Source organism: Rhinopithecus roxellana, chromosome 10, assembly GCF_007565055.1.
Source record: "Rhinopithecus roxellana isolate Shanxi Qingling chromosome 10, ASM756505v1, whole genome shotgun sequence".
Classification (NCBI taxonomy): Eukaryota; Metazoa; Chordata; class Mammalia; order Primates; family Cercopithecidae; genus Rhinopithecus; species Rhinopithecus roxellana.
Genome location: NC_044558.1, coordinates 97,239,555 through 97,253,702, shown reverse-complemented (window position 1 = coordinate 97,253,702; position 14,148 = coordinate 97,239,555). Strand labels below are relative to the sequence as shown.

The 14,148-nt window shown below is 42.6% G+C and overlaps 1 protein-coding gene across 2 annotated transcripts in view; it reads right to left on the bottom strand.

Annotated features, from left to right (window-relative positions):
* Positions 1-14,148, bottom strand: part of CORO1C (coronin 1C) — a 125,072-nt gene that overhangs the window by 56,254 nt on the left and 54,670 nt on the right. The gene's annotated exons all lie outside the window — the stretch shown is intronic.

Genomic DNA, 14,148 nt, shown 5'->3' with positions numbered 1-14,148 from the left:
GCTTTACTTTTACAAATGAAATATTCCAAGTAGGAAAAACAGAATGGTATGGCATTTTGTCTGCTCTCCTAAAAAGTAGCCAAATTGCAATCCAAATTTCTTTTAGCAGTACATATCCGGAGACAACTGCAAAATGCGTCAGGGAAAGAATTACAAAGAAATGAAAAATTCCTAATTCAAGATCCAGAAACAGCTCATCAGTTTTAATTTCAATAGAAAGATTAAGGGAAAGAATTAAAGACAATTAGCCTTTCAGGGTTGGGTGGGAGCTGACAAATAACGCACTTCAACCCTTCCCCTTTTATAGATAAGAAAACTCCAAAGTGAAATTCGCTGTAGAGGTGAGGCTGAAGAAAGCAGAAAAACAAGTTACAATTTTGTGGCTTTGTCCTCAGCCTGCCAAGGTAATTTTTCAGATTGTAAACATTTTCCCTACACATCAACACTCTGCTGTCTGAGAATTATGTCTATTCCCCAGAGTGTTTCAACAAGAATAACTATGGGAGGAATTCAAAGACACAGCCATCACCCTTGACTTCAAAAGCCTTCTAATCTCCTTTTAACACAGACGTAATAATCAGAGCAACTCACTACACCAAACCGCCTAGTGCTAAGTGGTACACAGTGAGAAACAGGAAAAGTCAGCCTAAAGCAGCCTAACAGGTAAGAGCCAGGTCTGGGAAAGCAGAGCAAAAGTATTTAAATGGAAAGCAATGTGATCAAAGTGATGTTTAGGGTGACAGTAAATGTGGCAGAAGCACACTGGACGGCTCAGACAGGAATAAGCTCAAAGCCAGGTACTGGGCTAGGAAGCTATTTGACAGTAAACCAGACTTGAGGAAGGCCTGGAGTGATACAGTAGTTAACAGTTGGGACCGAGGAAAGGAAAAATGCAGGAGCTATTGTGGAGGGGAAACAAAACCAGGCTGGCTTTTCACTGAGCTGATCATCCACCACAGCCACTTCCCTAGCAAACCAGGGACTCTGAAGGGGAGGGGAGGTGATACAGAGCTACGTTCCTAGGCTGCCTTATGTGTCATTTCAGACTCCAAATTCCACTAAATTGTCTGATAGACACTGACAGCTTTGTGCTTTTGGATCACCAGGCCCTCCCTGATTAAGATTTCCTAGACTGCACCCAATGTAATTTTCCTATGTGCTACTGTAGGACATTCTGTTCATGTTGGTTAGATAGAAGGATCCTGGATAAAAATCTAAGTGGAAATGGAACATGCTTCAACATCGACAACTCAGCTGAAAATCAGATCCTCATATACAGAGGAGAGCTAACACCTGTCCATTCATGCCAGACGGGACACATGGTGGGCTGTTGCTAATTCTTTTCCTCTAATTCCCTTCCTCATGGCCCTGAGCCCACTGCTAAATGCAGAGACGAATTTATTTTTGCCAGAGTCTCTTACCCTTCCAAGGCATGTGTGAAAGTGGCCTCTCTCCAATGCTGGGGGCATGTAGCTGGGCTGAAGTAACAGACCCTTGGCAGGCAATTAAGCATACACGTTCCTCAGCCCAGCTGTTATTGCCTGACTTTCTCAGTTGACTACCAGGGCCATATATTTTGAGTCTTTTGTAGAGGAGATGGCAAATGATATGTGGCCAGGGTCCTTCATTTTGGAATCAGTATGAATACTTCTTAAGCGTGAGATAAGACAGCTTCCGTAAGGTGGTGAAAAGCAAAAGGAAAGCACATCTATACAAAAGCCAACGTACAGCCAACTGGTCTCGGGATCCACTTCCCCACACAACCATCTGCAACCATCTGCACAAGTTATAGAAGCTGCAATCCCCACAAGCATCTTCAAGCAAGTATTTCAAAAGTTAAGTTAATGTAGAAGAAAAAAGGATTGCACCATGCCATAGTTAACATCCTTCATAAATAAAACGTTCTTACAAATTCATACAATTAAAACCCAACAGAAAATTAGGCAAAGGATATGAAGAAGTAATTTACAAAAGGAACACAAACAGCACTTATCTCCTTCCTAAAATCCTAATAAAATGAAAGCAGGGAAAAACTTGAAAGGACAAGAGGACTGGAAAAGAGCCTACAAGAGAGCAAATGTGACAACAAACTTTCCAAGATGGAAAGCTGTCATGCACATGTAACTGACAGAAGTGTGAGTGTCCTCTATTCAGCTGAGTCTCAGGAGGAGCTCACAAAAAGGACATCAAGGCCCACTGTGAATCCCCAGAACACTCTAAGGAGAAATTGTGTCTCCAAAGACAGGGATGTGGGAGAGGGGCTGCAGAGAAAATGACTGAAAGCCTGAATTAGGAGCAGCTGGACACCCAGATCCGCTCCATTCAGGGCTGCACAACCAGGGAACTGGCCTGCCCTCTCCCCAGCAGAAGCCAGGAGAGGCCTGACTGTAGGCCCTGGACTGGATGACACCCAGCACAGGTGTGAACAGGTGCCTCACTGACAGCCTGGTTCTATACAGTGGGGCCTCCAACCCCTTGTTGCTCCTGGCTCCCAAGATATCACCTGCCCCACCCAACAATAGATCAGACATCACCGCCCTCAGTGAGGTCCACCATTCAATGTGCCCCTCCACCCACACAGGCATAACATCAGCTTTTAGAACCTCACTTTTAAATGTGAATGGATATTTGAGGAAGGCCTCTTACTTGAAAAAGACAATTTTTCCTCTTCACTCAAATAGGCCAGATACCCTCTAACCTCACAAAAATATGAACATTAATATAAATATTTAAAATGCTTTGTCTTCACTGAAAGATACTATACAAATCTTCTGGCTGACATACATACTAAACTACCTTAAAAAGTGATTTCCACCAGGCGCGGTGGCTCACACCTGTAATCCCAACACTTTGGGAAGCTGAGATGGGCGGATCACGAGGTCAGAAGATCAAGACCATCGTGGCCAACATGGTGAAACCCCATCTCTACTAAAAATACAAAAATTAGCTGGGCGTGGCAACAGGCGCCTGTAATCCCATCTACTCAGGAGGCTGAGGGAGGAGAATTGCCTGAACCTGGTAGGCGGAGGCTATAGTGAGCCGAGATGGCGCCACTGCACTCCAGCCTGGGCGACACAGAAAGATTCCAACTCAAAAAAAAAAAAAAAAGTTATTTCCATATTATGCATACTTATTTTTGTCCTAAATACATGTGGATAGAATGATATAAAAGTTCTTTTGCTACAATCACAGAGTAGAATGTTAGCTATAGAGCGGAGAGAGTAGGAAAAGTCAGTGCTTCCACAGTGCTGTGCTAAGACAGGCATCTCTAAGCGGAGCTTGAAGGGCAGTGTGAGCCCATTCACTTCCAAGGTCAAATCTGATCTGGGCTCAGCTGTGTACATGTGGCATAGCCGCTTTTCTTGCACAGAATGTCTCAGGCCCTCCAGGCACACAATAGAGAATAGCAATTAAGAGAGCAAACTCCAGAGTCAGACAGCCTTGAAAGTGAGAAGCACAGCTGTACTACTTACTTCCTGGCCATGCTACAGTACAGCAAGTCACTAAATCTCCATTAAGTGTTAATTCCTCTATCCAAAAATGGGTACAATGCATATAAAGTTGAAGTGATCATTAAATGATCAATTGGTGATGGGATGGTGGCAAGAGATTCTTATGCTATAATAGTACCTTGTACGGTTAAATACACAAAATTAATCACTCAATAAATACTAGCTACTACTGTCATCCTAGTAACTGACATAAGATAATCTGGATTCAAATCCGAGCTCTGCAACATATTAGCAAATTACTTAACCTCTCTGAGCCTCAGTTTCCCATCCACAAAATGAAGGGAATGATACCTATAATAAGAATGCAGGCCGGGCATGGTGGCTCCCAGCACTTTGGGAGGCTGAGGAAGGCAGATCACTTGAGGTCAGGAGTTCGAGATCAGCCTGGGCAACATGGTGAAACCCAGCCTCTACTAAAAATACAAAACTTAGCCAGGAGTCCCAGCTACTAGGGAGGCTGAGGCATGAGAATTGCTTGAACCTGGGAGGCGGAAGTTGCAGTGAGCCAAGATCACGCCACTGCACTCCAGCCTGGGTGACAGAGCAAAACCTTGTCTCAAAAAAAAAAAAGAATATAAACCAACCGCAGACAAAGCCCAGACCCAGATGACTTCACTGCTAAAGTCTATGAAACATTTAAAAAATACCAATTACTCACAAATTGTTTCCAAAGATAGAGAAGGGAACACTTCCAAACTAATTGTATGAGGCCAGTATTATCCTGTTACCAAAACCAAACAAAAACATCTCAAGAAAATTACAGACCAATATCTCTTATGAATACAGATGGAAAAAATCCTCAACAATACCAGCAAACCAAATCAAGCAACGTAGAAAAAGAATTAGAATTATACACCACAATCAAGTGGGATTTATCCTAGGAATGCAAGGTTGGGTCAACATCTGAAAATCAATTAATGTAACACATTATATCAATAGAAGAAAAAAAAATCACACAATTATCTCAGACACAGAAAAAGCATTTGAGGCTGGGCACAGAGGCTCATGCCTGTAATCCCAACACTTTGTGAGGCTGAGGCAGGGGGATCACTTGAGGTCAGGAGTTCAAGACCAGCTTGTTCAACATGGTGAAACCCTGTCTCTACTAAAAAATATAGAAATTAGCCAGGTATGGTGGTGAGCACCTGTAATCCCAGCTACTCAGGAGGCAGAAGCAGGAGAATTGCTTGAACCCGGGAAATAGGGGTTGCAGTAAGCTGAGACAGTGCCACTGTACTCCAGCCTGGGCAACAGAGTGAGACTCTGAATCAAAAAAAAAAAAAAAAAAAAGCATTTGACAAAATTAAATACCCTTTCATGACAAAACACTCAAGAAACTAGGAATAGAAGGGAATTTCCTCAACCTGATAATGGGCATCCATGAAAATACCACAGCTAACTCAATATTCAGTGGCGAAAGATGCCTTCTCCCTGAGATAAAGAGTAAGACGAGCTTGTCCACCCTTGCCACTTCTATTCAGGATTGTAGTACAGGTTCTAGCCAAGGCAATCAGGCAAGAAAAAGGAATAAGAGACATTCAGATTGGAAAAAAGTAAAACTATTTCTGTGTGCAGAAGACATGATCTTATATACAGAAAATCCTAAGGAATCCACTAAAATAACTAGTAAGTTCAGTAAGGTTGCAGGATACAAGATTAATATACAAAAATCAACTTTTTTTTTTTTTTTTTTTTTTAGATGGAGTCTTGCTCTGTCACCCAGGCTGGAGCACAGTGGTGCAATCTCGGCTCACTGCAACCTCCGCCTCCAGAGTTCAAGCGATTCTCCTGTCTCAGCCTCCCAAGTAGCTGGGACTACACCACACCCGACTAATTTTTGTATTTTTCGTAGAGACAGGGTTTCAGTATATTGGTCAGGCTGATCTCGAACTCCTGACCACAGGTGATCTTCCAGTCTTGGCCTCGCAAAGTGCTGGGATTACAGGCATGAGCTACCATGCCTAGCTGTATTTTTACAAACCCAGAAGAAACAATCCAAAAATGAAATTAAGAAAACAATTCCACTCACAATAGATTAGAAATAAAATACTTAGAAATAAACTTAATCAAGGAGGTGAAAGACCCGTACTCTGAAAACTCAAAACACTGTTGAAAGAAATGAAAGACACAACTGAATGAAAAGAAATTCCAAGTTCAAAAATCAGAAGACTTAGCATTGAGATGGCAAGATTCCCCAAACTAAGATACAGATTTAATGCAATCCCTATCAGACTCCCAGATGAATTATTTGTAGAAATGGATGAAGGAATTGCAAGGGATCCAAAAATACCCAAATAACCTTGGAGGGAAAAAAGAGAACAAGTTAGGAAGACTCCTATTTCCTGATTTCAAAACCTACCTCACTACAGAGCAACAGTAATCAAGACAGTGTGGTACTGGAATAAGGATAGATATTTATATCAATGGAAAATAATTAAAGCCTAGAAGTAAACTCATACATCTTTGGTCAACTGATTTTCAACAAGAGTGCCAAGACAATTCAATGGAAAAACTCTTCTCAACAGATGGTACTGGAACAATATGTAAAATAGCTAACTCAAAATAGATCAAACACCTAGATATAAGAGCTAAAACTATAAAACTCTGAGAAGAAAACACAGGAGTAAATCTTCATGGCCGTGGATTGGGCAAAGGATTCTAAGACATGACACCAAAAGCACAAGCAACAAAAGAAAAATTAGAAAACCTGGATTCCATCAAAATTTATAACTTTTGTGCCTCAAAGGACACTATCAAGAAATTGAAGACAACTCATAGAATGGGAGAAAACTTTTGCAAACCTTATATCCGATAAGGCACTTGTATCTAGAACATATAAAGAACTCCTACAATTCAATAATAAAAACACAGTCCAATTTAAAAATGAATCAAAGGACTTGAACAGACATTTTCCAAAGAAGACATACACATGTCCAATACACATGAAAAGTTGCTGGACATCATTAATCAATGGAGAAGTGAAAATCAAAACCACAATGAGAGACTATTCCATACCCACCCGGATGGTTAAAATAAAAAATTCTGAGAATAACAAGGGTCGATGAGAATGTAGACATATCAGAATCCTCATACACTCCTAGTGGAAATGCAAAATGTTGCAGCTGATGTGGGAAAGTCTGGCAGTTCCTCAAACAATTAAACAAAGAAATACCGTAAGACCCAGCATTCCACTCGTAGGCATACACTCATAAGAACTGAAAACGTAGTCAAATACTTGTACATGAGTCTTCATAGCAGCATTATTTACAATAGCCAAAGGGTAGAAGCAACCCAAATACAGACTATCCATTGTATCCAATGGATAAACAAAATGTGATATTACCTGTACAACAGAATATTATTCAGCAATAAAAAGGAATGAAGTACTAATACATGCTACGACTTGGATGAATCTTAAAAACATTATAAACGAACGAAACCAGTCATAAAAATCTACATACTAATTTATATGAAAGTCCAAAATAGGCAAATCTAGAGAGACAGAAAGTAGATTCATGGTTGCTTAGAGCTGTGTAGGAGGGAAACAGGGTAATACCAAGGGATAGCTAACTCGTAAGAGTATAACATTTCTTCTTCTTTAAAAAAAAAAAAAAAAAGTATTTATTTATTTATTTATTTTTATTATTTTTTTTTTTGAGACGGAGTCTTGCTCTGTTGCCCAGGCTGGAGTGCAATGACTCAAACTCAGCTCACTGCAACCTCCGCCTCCCAGGTTCAAGCAATTCTCCTGCCTCAGCCTCCCGAATAGCTGGGATTACAGGTGCCCGCCACCACACCCAGCTAATTTTTGTATTTTTAGTAGAGATGGGGTTTCACCATGTTGGCCAGGCTGGTCTCGAACTCCTGACCTCAGGTGATCCGCCCACCTCGGCCTCCCAAAGTGCTGGGATTATAGGCGTGAGCCACCGTGCCCAGTCTATTTTGTTTTTAGAGACAGAGTCTCACTCTGCACTCTGTGTAGTGTTCAATCATAGCTCATCGCAGCCTGAAACTCCTGAGCTCAAGCAGTCCTCCCACCTCAGCCTCCCAAGTAGCTGGGACCACAAGCGTATGCCACCACACCAGGCTAATTTTTTTTTTTTTTTGGTAGAGATGGGGGTCTCACCATGTTGCCCAGGCTGGTCTCTTAATTTTTTGGCTTTAAGGAATATTTCCATCTCAGCCTTCTAAATTGCTTGGATTACAGGCATGAGCCACCATGCCTGGTGTGTTTCTTCTGAGGTAATGAAAATGTTCTATTAAAAAAAAAAAAAAAAAAAATGAACCACTCTCTGACAGGACATTTAAAATCATACCTAGTATTTCCTTGGAATTTGTGCCTATTGTGTTAGTCCAGGATTTTTTCACTTACTTTTTTTTTTTTTTTTTTTTTTTGAGAATTAGATCCCTTTATAAAATGCTTTAGTTTTAGGGGGACATTTTAGTCATCTAATTTATGATTTGATCAGTTTGGGACAAGATAGCTGATAATAGAACTCCTAAGTTTGATAATATGCCATCTTAATTCGGAAGTTTACAACTGAACATTTTCGGCCGGGCGCGGTGGCTCAAGCCTGTAATCCCAGCACTTTGGGAGGCCGAGACGGGCGGATCACGAGGTCAGGAGATCGAGACCATCCTGGCTAACATGGTGAAACCCCGTCTCTACTAAAAATACAAAAACTAGCCGGGCGAGGTGGCGGGCGCCTGTGGTCCCAGCTACTCGGGAGGCTGAGGCAGGAGAATGGCGTAAACCCGGGAGGCGGAGCTTGCAGTGAGTTGAGATCTGGCCACTGCACTCCAGTCCGGGCGACAGAGCGAGACTCCGCCTCAAAAAAAAAAAAAAAAACACACAACTGAACATTTTCTTATTTTCTTTTGAGGTAATGAAAATGTTCTAAATTGACTGTGTTGATGGTTGCAGATTATTTGATTATATATATATACTATAAACCAGCCTCCCAAAGTGCTGGGAATACAGGTGTGAACCACCGCACCTGTCTCACCTTTTGGATATTATCCTCGGTGTGTGTGTGTGTGTGTGTGTGTGTGTGTGTTTCTAGTGTTTTATGCGTGCTCTTTCAGGTTGTTCCTTTTGTTTTTGTTTGAGACTGAGTCTCACTCTGTTGCCAGGCTGGAGGAGTGCAGTGGCGCAATCTTGGCTCACTGCAACATCCGTCTCCCGGGTTCAAGCGATTCTCCTGCCTCAGCCTCCCGAGTAGCTGGGACTACAGGTGCATGCCACTACACCCTGCTAATTTTTGTATTTTTAGTAGAGATGGGTTTTCACCATATTGGCCAAGATGGTCTCGATCTCTTGATCTCGTCATCCGCCCGCCTTGGCCTCCCAAAGTGCTGGGATTACAGGTGTGAGCCACAGCACCCAGCCTAAAATTTGTCTTACATGTTGGGTGAACATTTTAACCAAGAACAAGTAAAAATAAGGGTCTACCTCTATGGTTTAAAGGCTTTGTCAGAGAAAATTTGTACTCTTGCAATAATCATCTTATTAGTCAGCTGATAATCTTCAACCTCTAGGAGAGTGTAAAGGCATGCTCCTTATAATACTACTATGTGAAGTTAAATGTAGAAAATTTATATGCCAGGCACGGTGGTTCATAGTTGTACTCCCAGCATTCTGGGAGGATGAGGCAGGAGGATCACTTGAGCCAAGGAGTTTAAGATCAGCCCAGGCAACATAGTAAGACCCTATCTCTACAAAAAATAAAAAAAATTAGCTGGCTCTGATGCTGTAGTACACCCCCGTGGTCCCAGTTACTCGGGGAGCTGAGGTGGGAGGATTGCTGGAGCCCAGGAAATCAAGGCTGCAGTGGGCCATGATCATGCCACTGCACTCCAGCCTGGGTATCAGAGCAAGACCACGTCTCAAAAAACAAAATACAAAGGAAAGAAAAGGGCCGGGCATGGTGGCTCACGCCTGTAATCCCAGCACTTTGGGAGGCCGAGACAAGTGGATCACCTGAGGTCAGGAGTTTGAGACTAGACTGGCCAACATGGCGAAACCCCATCTCTACTAAAAATACAAAAATTAGCTGGGTGTGGTGGTACACGCCTATAATCCCAGCTATTCAGGAGGCTAAGGTAGGCCAATTGCTTGAACTTGGGAGGCAGAGGTTGCAGTGAACCGAGATTGCATCACTGCACTCCAGCTTGAGTGACAGAGCAAACCTCCATCTCAAAAAAAAAAAAGAACAGTTATCTTATAAGTTATTTAGGAAACATGATGTTGGGTGTTAGGAGGAAAAAATGCAGACAAGACAGGGTATTTATATTGCAACAGCACCAAATAAAATGCACTCAAAACACCTGAGTAAATGTTACATTTTTTTCTCTATTCCCTCTACTTCCATCTCATAAAAAATGACAATGTTGACATTTTTCCTGTTTATTGAAAAGCTATCTGTTTAAAGATTCCAGCAGATGTACTTCTATGGTTCATACAAAAGGAAACACATCCTGCTAGGAACACATACAGGAAAACCCCTACTAGTAGCAAAATCCTGCTCAGCCCATTTGCTGAGACCATTCCAGGGCATCAATTACTCAAGTGTTCAGTGGGCAGAGAATGCTCCCTCGGCCAGTGGCAACCGCAAGAAGAGTCTAAAATGTCCCATTAGAGGAAAAGACCATGTTCCCTCCAAGCCACTGTTACCTGTATGGCAGGTACTTTAACGTAGAAGAGATCCGATGTGTTATTTAATAGAAAAAGGCAGGTAAGACAGCAGATGAGGAGACAATTATCCTAAACTCAGCTATTTAAATGACAATGACAGTAGTTAAAAATTCCTTTTAAGAAGCTGGAGACTGGGCAAGGTGGCTCACACCTGTAAATCCTAGCACTTTGGAAGACTGAGACAGGTGGACTGTCTGAGCTCAGGAGTTTGAGAACAGCCTGGCCAACATGGTGAAACTCCGCTCTACTAAAAGACAAAATATTAGCTGGGCGTGGTGGCGGGTGCCTGTAATCCCACCTACTCAGGGGGCTGAGGCATGAGAACTGCTTGAACCCAGGGGCTGGAGGGTACAGTGAGCCAAGATTGTGCCACTACACCCCAGCCTGGTCAACAAGCAAAACTCTGTCTCCAAAAAAAAAAAAAGAAGAAGAAGAAGAAGCTGGAAATGTAATAATATGTAAGCCTACACAGAATACAGAATACACATTCACAAGAGAGCAGACACCCAAAGCAAACATAGGAGGTACTCTGATTAAATATAAAAATTTGGCTGGGCATGTTGGCTCACGCCTGTAATCCCAGCATTCTGGGAGGCTGAGGTGGGGAGATCGCTTAAGGCCAGGGGTTCAAGACCAGCCTGGACAACATAATGAGACACTGTCTCTACGAAGGCTGATGCAGGGAGACTGCTTGATTCCAGGAGTTTGAGGCTGCAGTATGCTATGATCATGCCACTGCACTCTAGCAAGATCAGGTCTCTTAAAAAAAAAAAAAAAAAAAAGTAAACATTTCTGAATATGAGATAGCTGAGCTTTTTCAAATTTTCTAAATGAAATCCAGCAGTGACACTCAAAGAAAGAATTTACCTAACAAACGGCATATTTTTACTGCATGCAACTCTTTAACAGATTCATACATAAGACATTCCAAGAAAAAAACATGCCTTATCTATTTTAATAGAAGCTGTTTAAAAAAGGAAGAAAAAGGACCACATGCAACATTTGCTATAAAGCACAGCAAAATGTCAGATACACAACAGCTCTCCTCATACACAGCAGTTTTGGCTGAAAGAGATTCGTATTCCACTGCCGACACGAACTTGTTGAAAAAAAAGTTTTTTGTTTTTTTTTTTTGAGACGGAGTCTTGCTCTGTCACTCAGGCTGGAGTGCAGTGGCACGATCTCGGCTCACTGCAAGCTCCGCCTCCCGGGTTTACGCCATTCTCCTGCCTCAGCCTCCCAAGTAGCCGGGACTGCAGGCGCCCACCACCACGCCCGGCTAGTTTTTTGTATTTTCAGTAGAGACAGGGTTTCACCGGGTTAGCCAGGATGGTCTCGATCTCCTGACCTCGTGATTTGCCCGCCTCGGCCTCCCAAAGTGCGGGGATTACAGGCTTGAGCCACTGCGCCCGGCGAAAAAAATGTTTTTTCTGGAAAAACTACTGACCACTTAGCATGACCGACTGACTGCAAGTATGAATAGCCTTGATGTTGGTTCAATTGATCATGACACCAGGAATGGTAAAAATTAAGGGAAAAAAATTCACATGCATTACAGCCTTCCAAATAGTTTCATCCCATCATTATTAATCCAGGTAACAGGTAAGATGCCAAGAATGAGGCATACCAGTAAAAGTGCATTTTGTTTCAATTCAATAACTCAATATCCTTTAGTTTTTAAAGTTTCTAAGAATAAAGAGAAAATGCAAATAAGATCTACCAAGAAGCCTCCAGGCTCTGGCCTCAGAGGTAGGACTGGAGAGGGTTCCGAAGCTCATCAATTCCAGGCTCATCACATTTCAGCCTAGAGACTATAACTCCTCCAAAGATAAAGAACTTCTGAAAAAGAAGCAGAGACCTCAAACTTCCAAGTACAGGGCAATTCCAACTTTTCGGCCCATGAACTGTCACACTTTTCCAACCATCAATCCCAAATCATATATACAATTCAGTTTCTCCACATCCGCCAACAATGGGACTTAGAGCGCTATCCTGCGGGTGCTGCTTTGACAGCCCCCAGTCCAGCTGGCCAGTTGTATAACACTTAAATATGAAACTGCACTTTGCGTACACTTTATAAACATGAGTAAAAATGGAAAAATCAAAATACAGAAACCAGCTGTAGGCATTCAAATGTACTGAGACAAACAACAGAGGGCATCTGTTATGACCAAGGAAGCAAATCTTGCTTCTCACTGAAAATCCTTAGTTTAGTCAGAGGACTATGTGCTCAGTTGTCCAAGAAAGGAACAACCTGGGCTGGACATGGTGGCTCACACCTGTAATCCCAGCACTTTGGGAGGCCAAGGTGGGCAGATCACAAAATCAAGAGATTGAGACCATCCTGGCTAACGTAGTGAAACCCCATCTCTACTAAAAACACAAAAATTAGCATGGTGTGGTGGCGCACAACTGTAGTCCCAACTACTCTCCGGAGGCTGAGGCAGGAGAATCGCTTGAACCCGGGAGGTGGATGTTGCAGTGAGCCAAGATTGCGCCACTGCACTCCTCCAGCCTGGCAACAGAGCGAAACTCAGTCTCAAAAAAAAAAAAAACAAAAGGAACAACCTGAAAGAGCACGCATAAAACACTAGAAACACACACATACACACACTCCGAGGATAATATCTAAAAGGTGAGACATTACAGGTGCGGTGGTTCACACCTGTATTTCCAGCACTTTGGGAGGCTGAGCTCAGGAGTTGGAGACCAGCCTGGGCAACATGGCAAAATCTCATCTCTACCAAAAATACAAAAAATTAGCCGGGCATGGTGGTATATACCTGTGGTCCCAGCTACTCAGGAGGCTGAGGGCAGGAGGATCGCTTGAGCCTGGAAGGCAGAGATTGCAGCGAGCCGAGATCACAACACCGCACTCCAGCCTAGGTGACAGAGTGAGACCCCCCAAAAAAATAAAAATAAAAATAAAAGGTGAGGTATAGCCAGGCGCGGTGGCTCAAGCCTGTAATCCCAGCACTTTGGGAGGCCGAGACAGGCGGATCACGAGGTCAGGAGATCGAGACCATCCTGGCTAACACAGTGAAACCTCGTCTCTACTAAAAAAATGCAAAAAATTAGCCGGGCGAGGTGGCGGGCGCCTGTAGTCCCGGGCGCCTGTAGTCCAGGCTACTCGGGAGGCTGAGGCAGGAGAATGGCGTAAACCCGGGAGGCGGAGCTTGCAGTGAGCTGAGATCCGGCCACTGCACTCCAGCCTGGAGGACAGAGCCAGACTCCGTCTCAAAAAAAAAAAAAAAAAAAAGGTGAGGTATAATAAAGAGGTATCATACTTTCTAAAGTTTTCAAAGACGAGCATTCCTATATTTACATTTTATAATCTATACTTATTTTAGGAACTTCTTACAAAGAGAGGTTGGGGACCACATAACGTCAAACGTAAGCACTCACCAGCAATGTGAAGCAGAAAGTCAGTGAGCGCATTGCAGAGCGGAATGTGACGCTGTGAAAATGACTGCTGAAAATCAAGTCTGACAAGAAGTAAAATGAGCAGCAAAACAGTAACACATAACAAACCTGAAGACAAAAGATAAAATTCCTAAAATTGGACTGCGTGTGGTGGCTCATGCCAGTAATCCCAGCAGTTTGGGAGGTTGAAGCAGGAGGATCCCTTGAGCCCAGGAGTTTGAGGCTGCACTGAGCTATTACTGCACCACTGAACTCGAACCCAGAAGACAAAGCGAGACCATGTCTCTTAAAATAAAAAAAATAAAAAAAATAAAAGCTATAATTCTCTCACACCTTATTAAAGAGAGACCCTTTTATCTTTTATGAACTAAAAGATGCCATAATGAGGCCTGTAACTCACTTAAAATATAGGAATGACACTACAGAAATTTTGCAGTTACTAAAATGTGAGAAAATATAAGGACTTCGAAATCATCTCTAGCTCTTCAATGACAGAAATATATATTTCTATTACAGAGA